Source organism: Ambystoma mexicanum, chromosome 6q (assembly GCF_040938575.1).
Source record: "Ambystoma mexicanum isolate Mex_15411 chromosome 6q, UKY_AmexF1_1, whole genome shotgun sequence".
Taxonomy (NCBI): Eukaryota; Metazoa; Chordata; class Amphibia; order Caudata; family Ambystomatidae; genus Ambystoma; species Ambystoma mexicanum.
The window spans coordinates 249,270,139-249,284,874 of NC_090937.1; the positions used below are offsets into that span (position 1 = coordinate 249,270,139).

Here is a 14,736-nt window from a genome sequence, read left to right on the forward strand (position 1 = left end):
ATGTGCCAGGAGTTCCATGTCATTTCATCGCAGGATGTTTTTTTGCGGGGTTTTTTACCGCGATTTATTTTTTCTCGGAAAAACCCATGGAATTTATTTTTTTTTGTTTTTTTGGGGGGTGCTCCCCCCCCAAGCCCTGCATTTTATAAAAAATGCGATATTTCTTTTTTTTTTTTTTGTTTTCGTAAAAAAATGTGCGATAAAAACCCCCGCAAAAAAACATCCCGAGACGAAAGGACGTCTTACCGTGCCAGGGTGGCAAGTAGCAGTGCAAGATTGGTTGTGTTGAGGTTTTTTGGTGCACCGGGCCATGCATTCAGGTTTGGCAGGGTGAACTGTCTGGGGCATTTTGAGTCCGATGGTCTGACTATGGGCAGGGGGAGGTGACGGGGGTGGGGATGTTGCAGTTGAGATTGCTTCACCAATCTAGGGTGCATCCTTGGTCATGGGTGGGTTCGAGAGAGCGTTGTGCAAAGCCGGCATGGTTAAGTGCCATGGCTACGGTGGTGGCCAGGGAGTCGGCTGGGTGGTTGAGGTCCCCAAGGATTATGATTTTGGACTTCGGTTTGATTGAGGTGAAGATACTCTGCATTAAGTTGTCCTTGAAGGTGGGGCTGATGCCAGTTGGACGATAGACAAGGAGGAGTGTGATGGAGTCGGTAGGCGACATGGATATCTTGGTGAGTAGCGATTCACAATTGGGGATGACATTGGTTTGCTCACCTCTGATGGTGAGAGTGTTTTTAAAGATGAACGCGACGCCGCCTCCTATTTTTGAGGATCTATCACATCTTGGGGTGGTAAAATGGTAATGGAAAGGGCTGGGCCAGCAGCAGGATGGAGCCATGTTTCTGTGATGGCAAGCAGGTCAGGTCGTTGGATGTTATATAAGCTGCGTTAGCTGGGACTGATCTTGTGTTAATGAGCGCACAGTTGATGGCATTGTGGTTGGGACTGGCTTGCAGATTTTGCTATGGTTGGGCCACGTGGAGAGGGAAGCGTGGGATGAACTGAGTGAGGAATATGTTCCTTTTGAAAGTCAGAGGGGGCGAGGCGATGGCCGTGTTTGGGATTTCGGGTGGCATGAGGCCTAGTCTGTTGATTTGCGGTGGGCCGATTGATTGCGATATGTGGTGCACATGCAATGAGTCTAGTGCACAGCCTGAGGAGGTTGTTCCTAATGGAGATCAGGGGTGCGTAGCAATAGCTGAGTCAAGGAATTCAGGTTGGTTACGAGGGGCCTGGAGTGTGTTTTTGCATTGGCTGAATGATTGCGATGCTTGGTGTGGTGCACATGCAATGAGTGCAGTGCGCAGTCTGAGGAGGTTGTTCCTCATAGAGATCGTGGGCTGCGTAGCAATGGCCGAGCCAAGGAATTTGGGTGGTGAGGTGCCTGGAAATTTGAGTCTTGCTTCTTTGGTGCAGTAATTTAGAACATGCCAAGGAAGACCATTCGTTCTGTCTGGTGTAGGTTCAGCTTTTTTCCCATTTCGTTGCTTAAATGGTCTTTTCTTGGTTTGGAATATACCTCTGCTATTAGCATGGGATACAATGCTGATGTTTAACATTTGTGTTCCGTCGGTGATGAAAGAAGTAAAGTAAAATGGGAGGAACAGAAATCAGTTGTGTTTGTAGCACAGGATGCACACAGTATCATAATTGGAGCAATCTCTACTATTCCTGAGTTGGAAGACCATAGAGGAGAAGTAAATCCTGAAATGACAGGCAATTATTATTAAGTAGATCTTGCACTTCACTAATACCACATTGCACCCATGTAGGGCCACATCGGTGTTTCATTGCCAATTCTAAAGCAATAATTGGGCCATATTGTTGCTTCTTCATATAAAACTAGCCATTTTATGTGCTGTTTCCCAAGTTTGGGATTGCAATATTGGGTGAGAAGCTTTGAAGGGGTATAGACTATTCCACTATTCTTATATATTCGACTGTGTCTTTTCTCTTGTACCACCCAACTGGATTCAGCACAGTTACTAATATGTAGTTTGAGAATCTGTTGTAGCTGGGGCACCCGTAAATAGACTTGCATATTTTGTGGCTGTGATGAATCCTACGTATGCCTCCCAAAACCCCTGCCTAATGTCTCCTCCAAGGTGGGCAGGGAAAGGCAGATGCTTCCTGATCCTGACTTTGGGGGTGATGTTCTGCGGGAGGATCTACTGGGGGGAGAAAAGGCCCAGGGGAGTGAGGGGGAATCCGTGTGAGACACAGTATTTGCCTTCCTCTAAGGAAGACCTATCACAGATGCCAAAGTATATAATGGCTTGTCATTTGTATATTCCACAGGTTGAACATCTTTCTGTGGGTAAAAATAATCCACAACCCTTTGGCATAAAGAGAAATGGAGCTCCTTCTCAAACCAGAGGAACTCGTACAATTAAAATCTCCACTAAATCCCAAAAGTATAGTCAAAGGAAGTGTGTGAATAATAACGGTATACGTTTTAGGGAACTTTATTCCTCTTGTCAATTGGGCCCACTGATTAACCCTTATAACCAGTGCTCCAGATAAGACTTTGAAGTGGGAGTATTTTACTCCCTATTGTTGAAAGTTTCCAATGGGAGTATTTATAAACAAGAAAGAAATGTCCAACTGTAAAACAGAAATAGTTTTGTGAGAAATGCTTATTTGCATGAAGTTACTCATGCCCATTACAAGATAAATGTGACCTCTTCCATAATTATCGTAGTTTCTTCTGATGGTACTACATGAACTACTGGTCCAAACAAATCCATGGATCTGTTTTGGAGAAAGCAGTGGCATAAGCTCTTTATTGGGAGTATTTTTACTCCCTATTTTAATTTTTTGGGAGTATTTGCCTATTTTTAGGGAGTAAAGGTGGCCGATATACTCCTTATCTGTAGGGCTAATTATAACGCTTCTTTAGAAAATATTAAGAATAACAGAAAAACGAACTTAGTTGCTAGGGAGTTCAAGTCTCATAATTTCCTAAGTATTGGAATGAGGAAGAGGGCTGAAGAGGAGCAATGCAGGAGTGGTCAACTAATTGATGTAAAGGACCCAAGCCCGAGTGGGAAGCTTAAAAGGCCCCCTTCAGGTGCAGGCAGTTCAGAGAAGGAGGAGAAGATGAGGCTGCAGTAGAGAAAGCATAAGGAGAGCAGTGTGAGCTGAAGGAGCAGTGCAGACTGTGTATGCAGCTGATGTTGGGATGGGAGAAGGAAGACGATGAGACCGTTGGAAAGCCAAAGACGGTGGCTTGTCTGGAGTGGGTCTGTGTTTCCAGATGTCTCCAGTGCAGAGTTTGTGCAGTGGGAAGCATTTTGAGGGAACGCTGGCACTTTGAAGGCTCCTCCTGCAGAGGCTGCTCAGCGGAAGGTGAAAGCAGTGAGGGATGTTTTCCCTCCGAAGAGGTCTCCCATGGCTGGCGTGCACCAGTAACTCCCAGGAGCAGGGAAGACTCCGGCAACAAGGAGAAAGTGTTAGCTGGGTCGCTGGGACCCACAGCAGTGGAATACCTGCAATGGCAGAGAGGATCGGAGACGTGCAATCTACCGGGTGAGTTCAGTGTGAAAGTGAGCCCGGGACTCTCTGATACCGGTCGCGGGGTACAGGCCGACAGTTTCACTTGTGTATGAGTGAAAGAAGTGTTAGCAATATTTTTTAATACCGAACTATTAAAAAGCAGCGAGTTGCCTATTAAGAAACCAAGTGATTGTAAAATTGGTCATGTGAGTTTTTGGGAAGTAAAACAAACTGGGGAAGCAACTTTGTTAAAAACTAATGCCTACAACTATTACCCAAGCCAAGAGAATCTAACACGTAAGCAATAGAAGTCCAATATATATCGAAAGGGGAGTATTAGAAGACTCCAGGGTTTGGAAGTCTGTTATTCATGTGTTCTGAACAACAGCTTATATAAACACACATTGCCAAAGCCAAGAAAGACGCAGAAGAAATATGTATCCTTGTCAATATTTGGTTACTGGTGCAGTGGGGAAACAGAAGTGGCAATGGCTACCCTTCTGATGTTCTTCAGAGGGAGAGAAGCATAATTTGCAAAGGTTTTAAAGGGCACAAAGGTGAATCTTGTTTCCCTGAGATGTTGATAAAGGTTTAATGCTGCTAACCAAAGAACATTGTGTAGTTGTTGCAAGTTGTTAGTTAAAGGTTATCACTGAAACAGGTTCTAATTTTGAAGAGCTGTTCAGGCAGGGGAGTATACCCGGATGGCGAACCTTTTGAAGGCCTGTTATGGGAATAGACCAGGTAGTAATTGGCAAAGTGCTGAACTGTGGTCCTGATACTCAATGTTGTATCATTTATGGTGCAGAAGGAAGAATTTTATAATCCTGCTTTGGAGGAATTAGATTTAAAAAAAAAATGTTTTTAAAGCTTTCAGTTGTGACAGAAATCCTCATGACAAAGACAATTTGTGTTACCTTGTGGAGAAGATTGTTTTGAGGTTCATTCATATGCAAAGAAGAGAAAAAACACTTTATTTTGCAGGATTGGAACTTTTCTGTTGTCCAGTGGAAGTTACAAAGAACTGTGTTAGAACTTTATCAACCAGGACTTTCTTATTTTCTTTTGAACTGTGGAATCTGGGGAATGGTAATTCACCCATATCATAAACCAAGACCGTGATCATATTGCAGATTAATTGTGTTGTATTGCCATGCATTTCTTTATTTATTTGTTGAATGTATCAGTGTGAGGGACAGATATCCTTTTATTAGAGAGTTTCTGTTAGTTACTCTAGGCAGGAAAATCCGATTAGGGACAATGAGGCGTTTATGCAACCTTTTTGGTTTAATAAAATGGCAAATTTTGAAAACTCTTTACAAAGTCATCCGCCTCCCATTTCTGACGCCTCAACGCTTCTGGCTGCCGTGTCCGCTTGTAATTTTCTCTTACTAAGTCTTGGTGCCTCATTACAAGTACGGTGGTAATTTGGGCAGTAATAAAGATGGATGGAATAAGCGTTACCACTGTGTTGTATGGCGGAATTACCGCCATGTTACAGGTTGACTGGAGCACTTGCAGACCATCATCGGTAATGGTAATTCTGTCAAGTGGAATTACTGCTGAAAATCCATTCCGAACGGTAAACCCACCATATTTCAGTGAAATTACTGTTACCACCAGAAAAGCAGAGTAATTGCTGAGCAGTAGTAAGCGGAAATGGTGTTTCACAAACGGGAAGCTCGATGGCGGCCTTCTTTAAAATTCATTCCTCCATTTCCCTTTGCTATCCAGCTTCCAAACTTTGTGGAATCATGTCGGGAGACAAGGGCAAGACGAGGGGGCCAGAATTGAGGGTCCACAAACCCAAATTCAGTGAGCCAGCGCTGCAGGTATTGGCTGATGAGGCCAGTGCTGATGATCATTTTGGGCTAAATCAGCGCAACCATCTGTCCGCTGCAAGCGCACAATATGTGCCAATATAAGACACATGGTAGTGACAGTGGCCACTATGCAGCGAGATGTGGAAGACTGCAGAAAGAGGTGGAATTACCTCCAGGCGCGTATCCACTGTGTCCTCTGCCACTGGAGGAGGCACAGTGGAGCCACTTCACCTTGCCCCGTGGCAGGAGAGGGTGGCAACCATACTTCACATGGAAGAGATGGTGGGAATTGGAACAGCAGAGGCGGAGCAGGAAGCCAACCAGGACCAGGTGAGTACAAAAAGCACACCATGGGGGCAGGCAGCATTAGGCTAACCCACAGGTGACAATGTTTATGTTGAGTCCCTTGCTGGTTCACCATCCATAATCCCACAGGAATAGGTATGAAGACCCCATGTGTACACCTGGAAGTGGCACCATGTGGCAAAGAATGAAAATAAATATGATGACTGTAGACATCAACAGATTGTGCGTTTCTGGCGGTCAAGGGTGCATAATGTCATGACCAGAAATGCCCTGGTCATGCACTATGTCAGATGACTGTTATTCTCAGGTCCCCACACATAAACCAACACACGTGCCATACTGCATCAAAAAAGATGTCCACCCCTTGAGTCCGAGTACCATCACAAGCATGGCAGGACACATGGGGCTGGACAGACCTCCTCCACAAATGTAGTCCTTAGACTGTATCCACCTGTGCCGCCAACACAGGGGACATCCTTAGCTGTCACACCAAGACAGTGACATACATGCACCCGGCATCAGTCATAGACCAGCTAAGTAATGTTGAAGGCTCATAGGTAACCCACACACCAGTGCAGCGTACACAGGACAGGCATGAGACCCACATACGTAGATCGATCCAGACCCTTGATCATTCGCTGTGTTCCATGCATGTACCTGCCACAGTATACATGGCAACGGAATCTGGGTCTTTTCTCTCATTACAGCACACACTGCCAGGGTGAAGGTATCGGTGGCAGTGATGCAGCTCCTCCACGTGCCAGACTCCTCAGCGCAGCAGTAGACCCCGCAACCCCAAGCCCCTCTTCTGCCTGCCATGCACTCCAGGCATTGGCAGTGCTGCAAGACTCCAACCAAAAAAAGGTGGATCAGAGGTGTACCCGGACGCGGCTGCCACCTCCTACCGGCATTGTCATTGCTGTAGTAACCTCTGCACCGTTCAGTACCATCAATCTGCCTGCCCCCAAATCTGCTGTTGCACCCATCATCACATCAGCTGCAAATCCGGCAATACCATGGCCGGTTGTACCATCCCTTCCCTCAAATACCAGCAGTGTGCCTGGCTCAGGTCAAGCAGGATTACCACTGGCAGCCACTTCCACCAGACACCCTGTATCAGTCTCTAGCATTAGCCGTTTGTCACCGGTCAGGGGTGGGGCTGGAGTTGACCCGCCCTCCTCCAGGACTTGGTTCTCCTCTGATCAGTCCTCCCCAATCCCCTGTTGCTGTTAACCTGCAGCCTCTCACTGAGCCTGATGTTGGTGATGATGCTTCAGACGGTGGCATTGCAGCAATGTTTGAGAATTTCACACCCACCACCTAAACTGTTCACCAACCTGCTGTCCTGTCCAGTGATGCCTTATTTGTCATCTGGGAGAGGATGGAAGAGCTCATGGAATTGCACCTGGAGCACGCTCGGGTATTGCTGGATGACGTGTAAAGGGCCACAAAGAGAATAGCCAGGGAAATGGCACATCAGCGCTGACACCTATCTGAAGCTACAGCGGTGCATACTGTGATGTGGGTGCTTACTGAGGCACAGTCATCTGACCAGGAAAATATGCAAAGGCACTTCTCCTTGCGATGCAACATATGCGTGGCCTGGAGTCAGTCAGCTCTGTCTCTGTTATCCCCACAGAAGGGTCACAAGCAGGGAGTCCACGTAGGAGGTTGTTGCGAACTGTCACTCACCAGAGGCGTCCTCTGGCCAATAGAAATGCGAGAAAAATAATTGCATGACTCGAACTGAGGGAGGTGGGAAGGCATGAGTGTGGAGGGGTTTATGGGGGTGGGAGGGCATGGGTGTTGGGGATTGAGGTAGGTGGCAGGGCATGGGTTTCCAATGCTTAATAAGTGGACTTGCATCACAACAATATGAGAAAAGATTTGGGTTGTGGGAACCCAACTCCACCTAAGGACAGCGCCAAGTTAAAAGAATGCTGCACACAAAGGAATGGTGAAAAATTCAAAGTGTAATTGAAGTGCCCTATTCGAGACACGTGTTTCGGCGATAACTCCGCCTTTTTCAATCAGGGCTATATACATTAGATTATACATCACAGTAGCACACAGATTTGCTTGTCATAATTGTAACAAAAATAGAAACAGTTAATCAAAAGAAAACATAGAAACGTACCATATATTGTAACACAGACAAAAAGGGAGGGGGTAAGGGGAGGGTTGTTTGCGGTGAGCAGGTAGAATAAAAATAGGGAGGAGGGGAAAAAAGAGAAGAAAAATGAGAATGAGATCTATTGATGTATTGGTACTAGGCTAGGTATTATTGTCAAGAGACATACAATACTAGTCTAACATATGAGAATAAGGGTCTTACCTAATAGATGTCACATTCAAAATTAATCTCATTGGAGATTGTTGGTTGCTCTGGTCATGGGTTAAATCCCACCTGTTTTACAAGGTTCTTGTAAGAAGCTGATTGTCTTGCACATAAATTGTTAGGTCCAGAAAGCTGATGTGTGTTTTGCTGTTGGCTCCCTTGAAGATGATTCCTAAAGTGTTCATATTTGCTCTCAACATAAAGTGGTTCAATTCCTCTGTTGTTCTTTTCCATATTAATAGGACATCATCTATATAACGGGCCCACATGACAACATTTTCTTTGAATGATGTGTCCGTATAGATGTGTGTATCTTCATATATTCCCATAAAGAGGTAAGCAATGGGCGGGGCATATTTAACTCCCATTGCTACCCCTATTTTTTGTTTGAAATACTGGTCATTTAAACAAAAAGATGTTGTTTGTCAGAGTTAGTGATAACATTTCTTTAAGCATTTCCACAAAGTGGTAGTGGGAAGCTGATTCTTCTCTAAATTAGTATTTCAAAGTTGGATTGCTGCCTCATGTCTGATCGAGGTGTAAAGGGCCTTCACATCCTAAACCACACGTAACTTGCTGGATGAAGCAAAGCACTTCTAGGAAACTATTAATACATAGCATGCATTCCAGAGTATATACCTTGCACTTTGCTAACATCCGTAACCTATTGGAGGTAATCCACAATATCGGGAGTGTATTGCCATACGCGCCTTTTCATTCCAATGAAATGTTAGTAACTCATGCTTTATCTGAATACAAACTACAACCAATCTTGAGCAATACCCACTATAAGTACAATGTAGGCTAATTCTGAACCAAATGCGCGCGTGCAGCTCTGAAGTAGTAGGTTGTCAACCCCCAAATGCACATTAGCACTGAATAAAGTGTTCCTGTGAACTAGGCCCGCCATTAGCCTAAAAGAATTTTGTCTTCCACAGGTGGGATTTAAACCATGACCAGGGCAACCAACAATCTCCAATGAGATTAATTTTGAATGTGACATCTATTAGGTAAGACCCTTTTTCTCACATGTTAGGCTAGTATTGTATGTCTCTTGACAATAATGCCTAGTACCAATACATCAATAGACAATAGATCTCATTCTCATTTTTCTTCTTTTTTCCCCCTCCTCCTTATTTTTATTCTACCTGCTCACTGCAAACAATCCTCCCCTTACCCCTTCTTTTTTGTCTGTGTTACAATATATGGTATGTTTCTATGTTTTCTTTTGACTGTTTCTGTTTTTGTTACAATTGTGACATGCAAATCTGTTTGGGTGGAGTTGGGTTCCCACAACCCAAACCTTTTGTCATATTCACTTGGAGAAGGGGGTCTCTCTTCAATCCTCCGCCCGACAGTCGACAACCCTCACCAAGCGCGGGACATCGTTGGTTGATAGCAAAACAACCCCCCCATGTATGCTGATTACTTGGATCGCAACAAGATCCGGTAGTCTTTTGGGTCGTGTCATAGATTTTACTACAGTGATTTATCTATTTACAGTGTAGATATTTTATGTAAAAGAAATCGTCTAATCAATTCTTGATCCTGCATGCGCCCATCCTCTGCTTGTCTGCCAGACATGTCTCGCCACCTTCCTCCGGAGTCTGCCTGTGCCAGGTCCTCCTCAGCAGGCAATGGTATGTTCCTCCTAATGCACGTATTATGCAGCATTACATGCACAAGGACTATCCTCCCAACCTTCTCTAGACTATACTTCAATACCCCTCCAGTTAGGTGGAGGCCCCGGAATCTTCCTTTTTAAGAGTCCACATGTGCATTATATGTATACTCTGGCCCTTGTGTGTGTCTTGTTGTAGGCAATTTCGTGTGGCATGCCAGGGTTCATTATTGGTGTCATGAGCCATGGTAGTTGTGGGTAGCCAGAGTCCCCTACAAGTGGAATGAAACCATGTTACTTACAAACGGTTGATGGTTGTGCTTCCCTGGCCTGGCAAAGTTGTGTATGCTTTTCACTTCCATGCAGTTATTGGAGTACACCCTAGTCCCATTACAGTGCTTTCCTTTGCATTTGGCAATGCACAATGACTTGTGCCCATCCTTCTCTGCAGTATGTGTATGTACCCGCATAGTATGCATTCCCCACTTGCCCAATGTGGTGTATTTTGTATGTGCCTGTGGCAGTGTGTTTGATTGGCATTTTGAATGTCTCTAGCCTGTTGTGTGCTACTGGGTATGGTGGGGTGCTTTCCTTTCGGCTTCCATGGGTGGCCACCTGGGCCTGGCATCATATCAAAGGGGTAGGGGAGGGGCGCTGTACCACAATAATGCATTTTTCAGTTATGGTGTCCTATGCATTCGGGGACTTGTGGGTCCCTTCAGCCCAACTGCGTTAGTGTGGAGGGGGCATGACCTAGGGTTTTTGCAAGGCCATGCGGACCATACTATGAGCTCCATTTGCATGCTTTATCTTTGTCCCACCCCTCCACTTGCGTATTCACCTTTGTGGATACATACCTAGGATCCAAATGTGCTGTCCTTAGTGGGTCCCCATGTGCGCAGGCAGGTTGCTGCTCTGTAGAACCATGGTGGCGTGGCTTGGTCTGCGTAGCATGTACATTGCAAATTCAGGGAATGGTCCTGTTTCGAAACACATGCTCTGATTCCTGGGGTGCCACCAATGCCACATACGTGCAGTCCAGGGTTGCTATTTCATTGGGAAAGTTGGCAGTAGTGGAAAATCTGGCCTTCGTGGATTGAACCTCTGTGGGTGGGCTGGCCAGAGAAATGTGCTGGTGCACATGTTTCAGTAGTGAATACAGCACTTGTCTCAGTAATTGTGAAAATGTTGCCTGTGAAATGCAATGAAGAATGCCGACGGTGTGCTGATATATGCCTAAGGCACCGAAGTGCAGGACTGATGTCCGCTTCAGCAGCGTTGGTATGACAGTTTGAATGTTGGTGGTACAGCAAGTCCGTCTGGAGAAGGGTGAGTAGGTCTGCAATGGTTTGGCGGTTGAGGCGATGGTGGTATCTGCTGTGCCTCTGTCAGTGTCCAGGGAGATGATCTGACTGGCTATAGGTGCCCTCCTTCCCACGAGTCTCCTCTGCCTCGGCCCTGGGAATTTCTTTTTTGCTGCTGTTATCCTATCCTCTGCAGGTCAATATAAAGTAGGAGTCCCTGGATTTCATAAGTTGACTGCCATGGGCTGCATGGTGCTTGGAAGCTTGGGGAAGGTGTGTCCCTTATATACCCTCTTTGAGTCAGTTAGGTGCACCAGTGGTTGCGTTTTCTTCACCTGGATGCATATACCTCCTCCACCTGTTTGGTGGAGGTGCCTGCGCCCATTATTTTAGCGGTATTTCCACGTGTAGTGCAGTGAATTACCATTTTTATTTCTGGTACGAATTCTGGTGGCTGTAATTCCGCTGGTGCTAATTCCTCTGGTGGAATTGGCGCCCATTTTCTGAAAAGCTTAATTTGGTAGAGTGGTAAAAATGGCGGTTATGGAATTACTGCCACGTTTCCCATTTGCAGCCGTACTTGTAATGAAGCCCTTGGTCTGGAACCTCGCCAGAGGTGGATCCCACTTCTTCGCTACGCAGTCTGCCAAATGCAAACAGTACTTCTCTTGGATAGACCTAGATGCTCTCCCAAGGTAAAACATTTCTGCTTCAGGATATCCTAATAGCCTGAAGGCTAAGCTTGTACCCGCCTCCTGATGGCGGCGTGCTGCACAAATTCAGGCAGAGCAGTCATTGTTTCATGATTCTTGTCGCATCAGTATGACCCAATCTTGTCTGGTGCTTGGACCAGTTGAAACTAACTTCACATGGAGCAATTTGTCTCTTGTATAGGAGTGGGCCTCCTTTCTCAGTAGGTGGGAATGTTATCCATCTGTCCACTCTAACCTTGAACTTCGCGACCCTGTTCTTGTTCAGGTGACCTTGGGTAATCGAGGTGTCTCTAAGCTTTGGTGAACTTATCATCCAGGTGGGCAGTAGGCATTCCATGAGATACTAGCATTAGTGCACCCGGCTGCTGATAGAGAAGTTTGCTCCACTGCCCAGTGTTTTGTTATATCCTGTTCTTCCCACCCCCAGCCCACATGGTCCATGTGGGTAATCCTGTGGAGTCCTGCAGGTTCTATCTGCCTGCGATTGGAGCTTGCAGGAGCTCTGGGATCTTGTACTTTTTGTTGAGTCATGTAGTGAAAAAGCAGTTCAAATGCCTTCTGTAGTTGAATGTAGGGCTCTGTTCCGGTCATTTAATCTCATGGCCACTGCTGACATTAATCAAGGGGAGATGGGGGGGGAGGGGGGGAGACTCTTTATTTATTTATTTTTTTTTTTAATGTGTTTTTCACTTCCGCACCACCCTTGTTTTCATGTTTCTCTACTTTATTAACACACTTCAACGTACCTTCCATCCTTTTGGCTGCAGCAATTAAACAATTAAAATTCTTCTCTTACTTAATTGTTGGAACACTTTAAGAAAGACTTAGCCTCTCGTGTGTGTTTGTATTTATCCCAAAAAACTGCAATTAAACATTCCCCGTGCTCGTCCCATATTCTTGAGCTCATGTTCTAAAAGAATAGAGCTTCAATATCATGCTAGACTCTGGACTAAAATGAATGTCTCACATTTCCAGAATTACTTTGACATCCATCACTTCACCACCCCTCTCAAAATCATCTGGGCCTCGAGACCTGGGCAATGCCTTTTTTTGGTGGCGACCACCTTGGAATACTACTTCATACTATGAACCCTATGCAGTCCTACATTGAGAAAACCTTGTTTTGTGGGCACACCTCGTTTGTCTCTGAGGACGTGTTGGCTTGCCACAGTAATGATTATCTGATGTGTGTCTTGCAGACTTTTTAGTTTTTTTTTTTCTCTTCCAAACCCAGCTTCCGCCACAGCATGGATCATGAGAATGTGCGCTGTGCCTTTAGCCTTCGAGTTCAGATTCAAAATTCAGATCTTCCATTAGACTCTTTGACTATGCATGTTATGTTACTTTGCATTTATATAGCGCCTTATGTACCATTGGTATGGTCTCAAGGCGCTGGTAGGTTGAACGCCCTTGGGAACCGAAGTTCAAGTCAGTAGAGAGACTAGAGAGAGTCAAAGGTGCGTGTGAGCACCGGATATGTGTGCAGCTGGTGTGGCATTCGTGTGATAGCTGCTTCTTAGCGGTAGGTGTGGCGGTTGAGAGATCAAGAGTATGTGTTCGTTCTGGCAGGTTTTATCCAGACAGATTCTGGCTGATTTAGCCCTGAGGAGAATGTCTAGGCTGGAGGATGTGTAACCAGCAGTGTTTAGTTAGGGTGATGGGTAGTATGAGGCACATTATGGTATGTTAATGTTAAAGGACATTTGTACCACGCACTATCACCACCGGAGTGGTTCCCTGGCGCACTGGCGGCTCTGAAAGAGGAGGGGAGGTTCAGTTAATGGGAGTAAGCAGGAAAAGTGCAAGAGAGCAGTGATGTGCTGTTGGCGGCCTCAGCCCAGTTGGTCTGTTGGCTGGGCCTGGGGTGTTTGCGGCCGGTAGTCGTCGTGTACTGTTGTGCGAGTCTATGTACCTTTTTGTTTTGTTGCAATGTAGTGAAGTTTGTGCGGTTTGTTGTGCTGTAGGTTTGGTTGTGTTTGGTTGTGTTTGGTTTGGAGTTTGAGAGGTGTATGCAGAGGGGAAATTGTTAGTGGAGTTGGTTAGTTGACATCTTTATCCTGAATTGAAGCGCTGGCTTGCGTAGTCTCCCCTGATTCGGCTCTGTCCTGATCTGGGTCCATCTGACATTCCAAGGTTCCTACCTTCTCTGGCCCCTACCACTATCCGTCTCGCTCATATCCCCCCTGTCCTCCCTACATACTCCTATGGCCAGTGCTCCGGTCGATGTCCAGAAGTCGGGTAGTGTGGTGAATTGCCAATATCTCGACCATTCCACAACACTGTGATATCTGGTGGTAACTAAGGGGCGGGTGGAGATGTTAGGTATGAGAACAGCTATACCGAATGGTGTCATAGTATTGCTGTGTTCTAGTTGAGTGGTGGTGTAAAGAAGAGATTAAGCGTGGAGATGTGATATGGTGGTTTACCTTAGGTGCTTGAGATCGAGCCCACTCCAATAGTTCCATGTACTCCATTCGTTTCATGTACTCCGACTGTTCCAGGCATTCTCCAGCATGGGTTCTGGCATGGATTCACATGCTCATGAATATTCCCCGTCGTCGGGCAGGGAATCCTCGGTATGAAAAAATCAGTATTGGTTTAGTTTCTGATCTGTCTTTCTTAGTAGTAACAAATCACTGATCTCTGGGTCATACTGCCCCCAGCCAATGACTGCCCTCTACCTAAGCCCCTCCCCTGGCAGCCATCCTCAGATTTTTATCGCACGTTCAAGTGTTGGGAGTCCTCGTGTTTTAGCTCTCGAGCTTTTACTGCGTTTTCGCGCTTTTTCAGGAGATTTTTCTCTTTTTCGGTTAATCGAGCCTCAAGCTCCACCGTTTCTACTTCCGATAGCGGGGACTCATTTCGGAATTCTTCTACGCCCCTCAAGGGTGAAGTTTTCGTCGAGTTGCGCTTCTTGGAGGATTCCAGAAGATCTGTGGCCTACCTCAACGGACATGGCCCAGGACAAGGGAAGCTCGACACCCGGATCCAAGCTGTTCAGGAGCTGCCCAGGATGTGGATTGCAAAATGTTTTCAAGGAGGACGAACATTCGAGATGTATCTACTGCCTTCATGAGGACAAGATGCACGTGGAGAAGGACTGTGCGTTCTGCAAGAACCTGTCTGA

The 14,736-nt window shown here is 45.8% G+C and overlaps 1 protein-coding gene across 5 annotated transcripts in view; it reads left to right on the forward strand.

Moving 5' to 3' along the window:
- LAMTOR3 (late endosomal/lysosomal adaptor, MAPK and MTOR activator 3) overlaps nucleotides 1–14,736 on the forward strand; it is a 342,388-nt gene that overhangs the window by 5,467 nt on the left and 322,185 nt on the right. For 2 of the 5 annotated variants that reach the window (XM_069630718.1, XM_069630715.1), the window contains exon 2: nucleotides 8,910–8,981. The exons of the other annotated variants lie outside the window; for them this stretch is intronic. The gene's annotated coding sequence lies outside the window, so the exon portion shown is untranslated. The remainder of the gene's footprint in view (nucleotides 1–8,909; nucleotides 8,982–14,736) is intronic. 5 annotated transcript variants of the gene reach the window in all.